At 41.5% G+C, this 9321-nt stretch overlaps 1 pseudogene; it reads right to left on the bottom strand.

Moving 5' to 3' along the window:
* Positions 1–3734: 3734 nt before the first annotated feature.
* LOC112476623 lies at positions 3735–3853 on the bottom strand (annotated as a pseudogene).
* Between the last annotated feature and the right edge of the window lie 5468 nt (positions 3854–9321).

Below are 9321 nucleotides of genomic sequence, written 5' to 3'. Positions count from 1 at the left end.
ATAATTTCAAACACAGACAAATTGGGGGGTGGGGGTGTTTAATGAAACTCAAAGCAAACACTTTTGGAATCCTATGACACATCCAAAGGAACACTGTTTGAAAACTAGTGATTTAACTACGCTTTGACTTTACAAAGGAAAAAAGTAAGTCCAGATCCTAGGACAGAGCTTGTCTCCTCATCTCAAGAGAGGGTCAGAGTTAGCAGCCCCAGGCCCTGTCTCAGCCCTTTCTCCACATCCTATGAAAAATCGTGGGGCTACACGGGAACTCCTTCACCCACATCTAGCCCACTGACATGTTTTATTTTACCCAGTGGTTTCTTCCTTTTTCAATTTAACCCCATTAGAGCACTGCCCTCTTATTTTCCCTACTGTGTTTCTTTTTTTTTTTTTTTACCAACTTTATTAAGGTGTAATTGACAAATAAAAATTGTATATATTTAAGGTGTAAAACGTGATATTTTACACCACGATATTTCCTAAAATCTTGAGCACATATTTAAAAACTAGTAGACTTAAGCATTTCAAAAACTGTGATACTTAGCTTCTCAAAAAAAAAAAGAAGAAGAAGAAGAAGAAAAGAATGAAGAAGCTCTGGCTTTTTCTCTGGCCACATTCAAGCAATTAATTGGATCTGAGTGTCAGCTCCCCCTTGTGATAGGGTAGGTGACTGGCGTTCACCATCACTCCTGGTATTGTCACCTCAATGCCGAGAACAAATGGGCAGTTGCCAAGAAACATGGCACCCACACCGTTCATGTTCTCTCTCATATAGCACATGAAAAGATTCAGAAATGGTGTGGCTTTTCAGTATTTAGTCCATTCCATTTATTTTTGTTGCCGACTACTCCTGAAGACATTTGAGTTTCTGACTTTTGATTCAAGTGTACCTAGCGATCAAAGTTCATGGGTAGCAAAATTATTGACAAATTGTTTACTTTCTAAGTTGCTCTCTTAGGAAGAGATCACAAGCCAGTGTCAAATGTGAACAGTGTGCATGACGTGACTATGGAATGCTCCATTTTTGCCTACCCCTAAATCCTCTGCTCATCCCCCAACCTGCCTCTCCCTCGTGCCACCACCACCCCAAAAAGGAGCAAAAAAGAGTACAGAGGTTTGACTCTTCAGATGAAGACTTTACCTTCCTATTCTTGAATCTCAATAATAAAGCCATTCCATAAACCCCACCAATTCCCTCCTACACTGCCCATCTCCCCCTTAGAGTAGGAGAAAAATAGCTAACAGCCACCATTTACTAAGTGCTTGCTATGTTCTGCACCAGCTCCTCATGGAACCCTCCCCTTCCCCACCCCACCCAGCTGGGAGTATCTGGACTCTACAGTTTCACATGTCCCTCCCTCTTCCTTCCAGAAAGGGAACAAACATCGCAACTCCAGGTCTCAGCTTTTCGAGCTCTGCCTTCAACAGACCACAAAGAGCTAAGGGGTCTCTCGCTATCCATTCACTCTGGCCAAAAGCCCAGGGCGGATCCTATCTCACAGGCCGCAAGGGCCAGCAATGATTTCAACCGACCCACATGCTCTTCACGCCCTCCCAGAACCATCCTGAAGTAACCCTGTGTTCTTCCAAGGCTCTGCAAATAGAGGTTCCCACAAGCCAAAGCACCGCCCCACTGGTTTCCACAGCACTGCAGACTCGAAGAGGACAGAGAACACAGTGGGGGCGAAAATCAACAGGACTTGAGTCGGGTCCGGATTTGAATCCTGGCCCCACCACTTATCAGCAAGGAGTCCGAAAGCCAGTGACTTCACTTCTCAAATTATTTCACCTGTAAGTTACCATCTACTCTGTAGGCTTGATGTGAGGATTAAGTGGCACATAGTAGGTGCTCGATTAACAGCAGCAAACATCAGTCATTGAGGTGGGAAAGCATAAGAATTAGGAAAAAGCAGAACCAGAAGGTATTTCTGCCAACACAGAAGCAAGAGCAGCAGGGAAGGGCAAGTTGGCATCTTGGATTCTGTTACACAATGAGAGGAACTTGGGCTAAAATTCTCAGATGCTGCATTCTTGTCTCCCGTCAGGAGCTGCACTGAGGCTATCCTGCATCAGCTCAAAAAGGACATTTTCTGCAAACCCGCCATCAACGCCACTCCCCACACTACCAGCAGGGTCTGCCTGTTTAGCTGAGAGCACGGGACTCAGGCCCTGCTCCTCGCCACATGAAAAGACAGTCTAATGGTGGGATCAGAAACCACAAGTGGTGGTGACAGGCTGGTTTTTATACAGACTTTTCAGCCTACGATATTGCCTTCCAATTAAAAAGTGCATCACTGAAATATCCAAATAGCACAAGAAACTTCAACGGCTCTCCACCGAGCTTTTAATAATAACCTAAATACAACCACCACCCAAAAGAAAAAAAAAAAAGTTCCAACGCAAAGCCACACCATTATTAATAATAACCTAAATACAACCACCACCCAAAAAAAAAAAAAAAAGTTCCAAGGCAAAGCCACACCATTGTCCTCTCTAGAGACTGGTCTTTGACAAAATGGCACCTTTGCAAATTGCCCTGGGCAGGTTCAATCAAGCCAGTGACTCCACAAAGTAGACACTTTTATTTTATATCCAAGCAATGAAAAGAGAATTCAGAGTCATAAAGTACTGAAATTGAAGAGCTGGCTTAGCAGAGCCTATCCACAAATGGCGAAGACAGCGATGGGAAGTGACAGGTGATTTTCAACATCTCATAAAGCCTAAAAAAATGCCCTAAATCAGTGGTCGGCAAATTATTCCCATAAAAGGCCAGACAGGATCTAGTTTAGGCTTTGCAACTCTGCTTTGGTACAGTGAAATCAGCCACAGATAATGCATCAACTAATGACCGTGGCTGTGTTCCAATAAAACTTTATTTGTAAGCATCAATTGTGTATTTCATATCATTTCACTCTGTCATCAAACATTATTCTTCTCTTGTTTTTGTTTCTGTTTTTCCAATCATTTAAAATGTAAAAAAACAGTCTTAGCTCACAGATCACCCAAAAACAAGCAGTGGCTGGATTTGGCTCTCGGGACTGTCGTTTGCTGACCACTGCCCTAAATCACATATTTACCCTGGACAGAGCCGCAAGCACAGACCAATGGCAGGTCAGAGCCTGAGCATGTGGTCTGGGTCTGCTTCCGTATCCTGGTTCCGACAATTACCAGCTTAAGCACTGAGCTAAAGTTCAATCTTCTCATCTGACATTAGAGATGATGACAATCCCCTCCATAAATACTTGAGAGAATTAAATGAAATAATGTCTGGCACAAGGCAAATGTTCAAAAGAGGAAAACTCTTTCATTGCTACCATTGTTCCCTTGCTTCTGGCTAGACTTCATCAACTCAGTTTATGAACACAGGGTCTCTGGTGCTGGTCTGAATTTCCAGTTGGAAGTCGCTGGCTGATAAGACATGAGAAGGAACAAAACTTTTCTAACTGAAAACAGGGTATGTGAAAGATAAAATAACATGCAATATGGGTCCACTGGCGACAGAAGATGGTGGTTGGTGATCAAAACACGGTGACCAGAGAGATGCTTTCTCAGAGCAACACCCTCTGGTAGCCTGCACATCTGCGGTCATATGTTTTAAGTGTTTACCACTTAATATATTCCAGGTGGAATTATATTTGGTTTTTTTTTTTTTTTTTTGGCAAGGCAACCTTTGGTTGACCTCACAGATTGCAAGGAACTTGTCAGCTTAGCTGATTGGTGGACTTTTGTTTTAATGCCTACAGCACCTGGTCTTTCTAGGTGGTCTCCCATCCAAGTACTAACCAGGCCCAACACTGCTTAGCTTCCGAAATCAGACGAGATTTGGCATGTTCAGGGTGGCATGGCCGTAGACTTCATGATTGGCAGATTTTAATTGGATCCCCAGGACCTAGAACAGAGCTGGCCTGGCCATTAGTGAGTAAATACATGTGTGTGAACTTCAGAGCCTTGAGAACAATCAATAGGAGTACATGTGGTCAATCACGACGTAGGATAAAATCTTAGGGATTATCTGCACCAATCAGCCTCTACCTGGAGTTGGAGGAAACAGAGGCCCAGAGAGGTAAAGCGATTTGTCCGAAGTACCTCAGTCTGAAACTCATCCATGTTCACTGACTGCATCTATCTGCCAGGCCCCATGATCATTAGGGACACAGAGATGATACAGTTCCCTAATCTCAATTGCTGAAAGACTGGCAAGGGAAACAAAGAAATAAACAAATGATTTTTTTCCTTCCCTTTAAGAACCATTTAATTTGGTGACGATAGCAACATGTTACATTCGCCCTTTTATGTTCTGAACTTTTCAACGTACACCCTTTTTTTTCCCCCTAAACAACAGATGTAATCAATGCCTGCTGTAAAGGCATTGTGTGTGACTCACAAAAGCAGCACTCACATTAAAGGTACATTTCTTTCCACATATCTTATCGACATACCTTAAATTCCCTGAATAATCTGTGCTGCCCTCCCCGACTGTGGCTCGCGCTGGTCCTATTAGAGCTGTCCCACCCGCTCCTTGGTGCAACTTCATCAAACTCTGTTCCCCAGCACAGCCCAAGCTTTCCTCTGTGGTGTGTTCAGCACCTGCCCTCACCTCTTATCGCTCATTACTGGAACTGTTTCATCTGTTTCTCCTTTGAAGTGGGGACTTCATAATTCACACCTAGCACAGCACCCAGCACAGTGCCTGCGCTGGCTGACCACTGGACAGCTGGATGGTAAGCAGTGTTGGTAGGCTGAGAGGATAAGGATGGGGACAGGGTCTACTGGATTTTCTTTGGACAGCCGGAAAGAACAAAGGAGTGCATTCAAGTCAGGACTGTGAGAAAAAAAAAAAAAACACACACACACAACAGCAAGGGCAAGGGAGCACAAGGAAGTAGTTCTCACACTCTGGCAGGTATCAGAACCACCTGGAGAACCTGTTAAAAATACAAAGGCCCAGCCCTATCCTACTTCAACCAGCTTGGTTCTCTGTTCTTTATCAGCTCTCTAGGTGACTCAAATACCCTCCAAAGTTTGAGAACCACGGGCTGAAGGTATTTTAAAGGGACAGTGAGAAACGATGGTATAACCCAGAGTCCCCTCTAGTCTGAAATAGTCACACCCGTAATCTCCTAGGAAAGCCATGAACAACTCCAGCGGGTAAACTGGGAGTTACTCCAGTTTGAGGAAAACTCGACCGAGAAGACACTGAAGATATCCTTTAATGACCTTCAAACAAGGGAGGTTGCCTGGTCCTCTGGAATCCAGGCTGAGTTCGCCCCATGGGTTCCAGCTGGGCTAAAACCAGACTGCTTGGTGGGGAAGGTGGGCCAAAGGCAGTGCTTCCCTCAGATGCACTGCACATTTCTGGCAGCTTCTTCCAGTTCTCTCTTCAACAAAATCCAGCAATCCAACAAATCTTAGAAAGTAATCCCATCGGTCTAGTAGGAATTTGGGCTAAGAGTGATTTTCCTCACTGACCAAGAACTTGAACCGTTTTCACATCAAGGGCAGAAGACCAATACTCTGTCACTCCATACTTAGTAAGCCTTTTTCCTGCCCCTTGGCTGGCAGCATTTGTTCAAACAACACATCACTGGTTGCATTTGTGGATCCCTTACTTTTTTCTTCTGTACTTTCAGGAAATAAAATTCAACACATAAGAGACATGATGGATATAAACATATTCTGTAAACAGCAATGATGTGTTTTGGATTCCGGCCAGACCTACAGTGAATGAGACAGCATTTTGCAGAAGAAGAACAGATGCGGAAGTCAGACCTGGGTTCAAATCCCCACCCCACCACCTACTAGGTGTAAGACACTGGATGAGTTACTAATTCTCTTGAAACTTTATTTTTCACATATTCGTGGGGAAAACAACACGGTCTGACCTCCCACGGTTATGGCAAGAACTTCCACAAGGTCTTGTACAAAGTAGATGCTTAATAAATGTTAATGGCTACACTAAGGCACACTCATCTTCAGAAGTAGCAATATTTAGCTTTGAACAAAAGATACACTACACACACACACACACACACACACACACACACACAGAGGCATCTTACCCAGTTGAGGATAATTATTAACTATTAACAATTACCGCATTGTACAAATAAACTGTATTATATAAAAAGTCGCCCTCTTCCAAAGTTTGCATTATCAAAGAAAAAGCTAAAATTCTCAGTCTCATAAGTCCAGTCCATCTTTCTTTGCCATCTAATAAAACGCTTTTTATTTCCTTTCATGGGCTTAAACTTCACTAAAAGGCAAATTGTCTGAGGGCATGCCTCTGAGACAACAGGACTCTGTGTGTGCTCAAATAATCCCCTGTTCAAGTTGACTGTTTTCTATTTTTCTGAATAGACACTGTACAGAATCAGGAATCAGAAAGGGTCCTGTGATCTCGCTAATTGCTTCCACAGACAAGTCCATAATGGGTAAATTTTTTCAAAGACACAACTGACTCAAACCCCAAATGTTCCTCAAGGAACTCTCAGCTTTCTCTCCCACAATGACATGGACTCCCCTCAGCCAGCCCTCACCCCAGGGCTGGGCAAGGACGCAAATGACAGAAAGGAGTCCCCCTCCAGACAAGACCTATCTCCGCCCAGTAAAGGCCAGCACTCGGAAGAGGAAGGCCAGGAAGTCGAAGAGGGCACCCATCCTCTTGTTCCCCCGAAGCTGACCCCAAGTCTGATCCAGAATCTAGCAACTGGGGACTCACTGTGCTATCAAGAACTAACGCACCCCAGAAACATTCTTAAAAGCCATATACAGACACACATCCAGACACTGCAAACCAGCCCACCCAATCTCAGATCTGACAGATCTCAACAGAGATGAGGATCTCAGTCTTCCCAGGATTTTACTGGAATTCTTCTAATTCCTTTCATCAGATATGCAAGGAAACAGGCAGGTCCTATTAATCAAAAGGTGGGACCCACGGAGAGGCTACTAAAGTCTTATCAGGTAAAGAGCCTAAGGCCTAAATTCCCAGTGGGTGTGACATCAAACAACACTTGATTTCAGACATTAACCTCTGTCAAAGTTATTTCCTCATTCAGTAAACTTACCATGCTAGGAATATCTTATTATGGTTCTTGGTAAACCTGAGAAAATAACCTCACTGCCATTTTTTTTTCTAAATAAAGATAATTAAAAGCTCCAGAAAGGTCATTTTGATCTTTCGGTGGCACTCTATTTGGGATCCAAGAGGAACTGTTCCACTCTCACATTTTAACAAATTAAATATCAGGAAAACAATTTTACTCGGCTTTTGCTGTTCAAAGGAGAATTTCTCTGCTTGCACTGTGGGTTTTGACATCCTGCCAAGTTTCAGACATTGAAATATGAATGGGATTAAAAAGGATTAAGACAGAGTAAATGCTATTAACAGCTCTTCTATTGCATGCGTCCATCTTACTCAGGAGCCAATGACCCACCAGGGAAAAAGGAGGACGGAGAGGGAGCTGAGCTCATTCAACACCTGCTCTCTCAGGACGGCAAGGTCAGCAGTTAATGGTGGGCTCTCTCCGGCCACAGTTGGGTCTCTGTCGAAGGTTTGTGCCATTCATCTTGACACATAATCAAAGAATACTTCATCATGGGTCATCAAAACTGCAGGAGCCATAAATGCGTTCCCTTTTTGATTATTTTAGAACAGCAAAATCCTCTTGACAAATTAAATCTTATGTGAAACCCACATAAAACCAGATAAGATGGACAACATTACTAGTAAGCTTTCATTTTCAATGTTCAAAGTGATAACATGTACTTATTATGGAGCATCAACTTATTTTTAAAAACAGCAACTAGGCAAACAAAGAAATCTGAAATCGCGTGTTATACACCTCATCCATTTCTGGGTTTCATTTGGCTGCACAAAATCAATAATATTCTGATTCATAGAGACGTGTAGCTGCAAATGGTGAAAGTTTAATAATTCATCTCAATTAAACTGAGATCAGAGGTTTTATTCCTCAGGGTATTTCGAAGGAAAGAAAAAAAAAAAAAAACGTTAAGCCAGCGGTACAGAGGAACACATGGGTGGCTTCTAATGTTAAAAGGTTTTTTTTTCTTAATTTTTCCCTGCTTTATTGAGATATCATTGACATACAACACTGCGTAAGTTTAAAGGTGTACAATACAGTGGTTTGATATACATATATATTGTGAAAGGATCACCACATTAAAGATCGTTAACAAACCCCATCACCTCACATAGTTACCTGTGTGTGTGAGAGAGAGAACATTTGAGATCTACTTTCTTAGTGATTTGCAAATATACAACACAGTATTGTTAAAAGTTTTAAATAAAAAAATAAATTTTCTAAAAATTGGCACCAAACATTTAACAGAATTCCTGAAACATTTCTCAAAATGTTTCCTTGGGAGACTTTCAAACTACTCATCTAAACACTTAATTTTATACAAACTCTACTAAAGGATTAAAAATGTGTGAGAGGAACATTCCCTGATTCTAAGAGGTCAATATAATCTTGAAACTAAGACAGACAAGGACAAAATGAGAAAGGAAAATTACAGGCCAACCTTATACATAATCATAGCCGAAAATCCCAAACAAAATATTAGTAAAGGTGAATGCAGCAATGTATTAAAAACAATAGTATCATGACAAAGTTGACTTACTTTGCCATGTTATGCAAGAATGGCCTAGAAACAGAAAATATGTCATTCATTACAGTATCAAATTAAAGAAAAAAAACACAATGTCATCTCAACGGATGCAGAAAAAGCATTTGATAATATTCAACATTCATATGTGAAAAATTCTTAGCAAACTCAGACGAGAAAGAAACTTCCTTAACTCAATAATCTACCAAAGTGACAGCAGGCATAGTTCCAAACGCAGGAGAAATGAGGATTCCCTTTAAAATCAAGACCAAGATGTTAATTGTCAACTATATCTCAGGGAAGCTGGGGAGTTTAAGACCAAGACAAGGATGCTCACTGTCACCACTTGTTTATGTAACAGACAAAAAAAAAAGGAAAGGAAATAAATAGATAAGGAGGAAATAAAATTCTCAATGCTTACAGAAAATGAGATTTCAGATGCATTATTAGGAATAATCAGAGAATTTAATTTAGCACATTTACTAAATTAAATGTTTCCATGTGCCAGCCATAAACAAATGAGGTAATTCTTTTAAGTTATAATTTACAATAAAAACAAGAACTTAAAGAACGTAGGACTACATCTAATAAAAGATAGATAAGTTTTTTGTGGAGGTAATTGTCAAACTTCATTTAAAGACTTAAAAGAGGAGAGATCATGTTCCTGAACTAGGAGAGACTCAATACTGAAAG

The sequence above is a fragment of the Pteropus alecto genome, unplaced genomic scaffold, assembly GCF_000325575.1.
Source record: "Pteropus alecto unplaced genomic scaffold, ASM32557v1 scaffold71, whole genome shotgun sequence".
Classification (NCBI taxonomy): domain Eukaryota; kingdom Metazoa; phylum Chordata; class Mammalia; order Chiroptera; family Pteropodidae; genus Pteropus; species Pteropus alecto.
The sequence above is the reverse complement of the archived record's forward strand: the minus strand, read 5'-3'. Positions and strand labels throughout refer to the sequence as shown.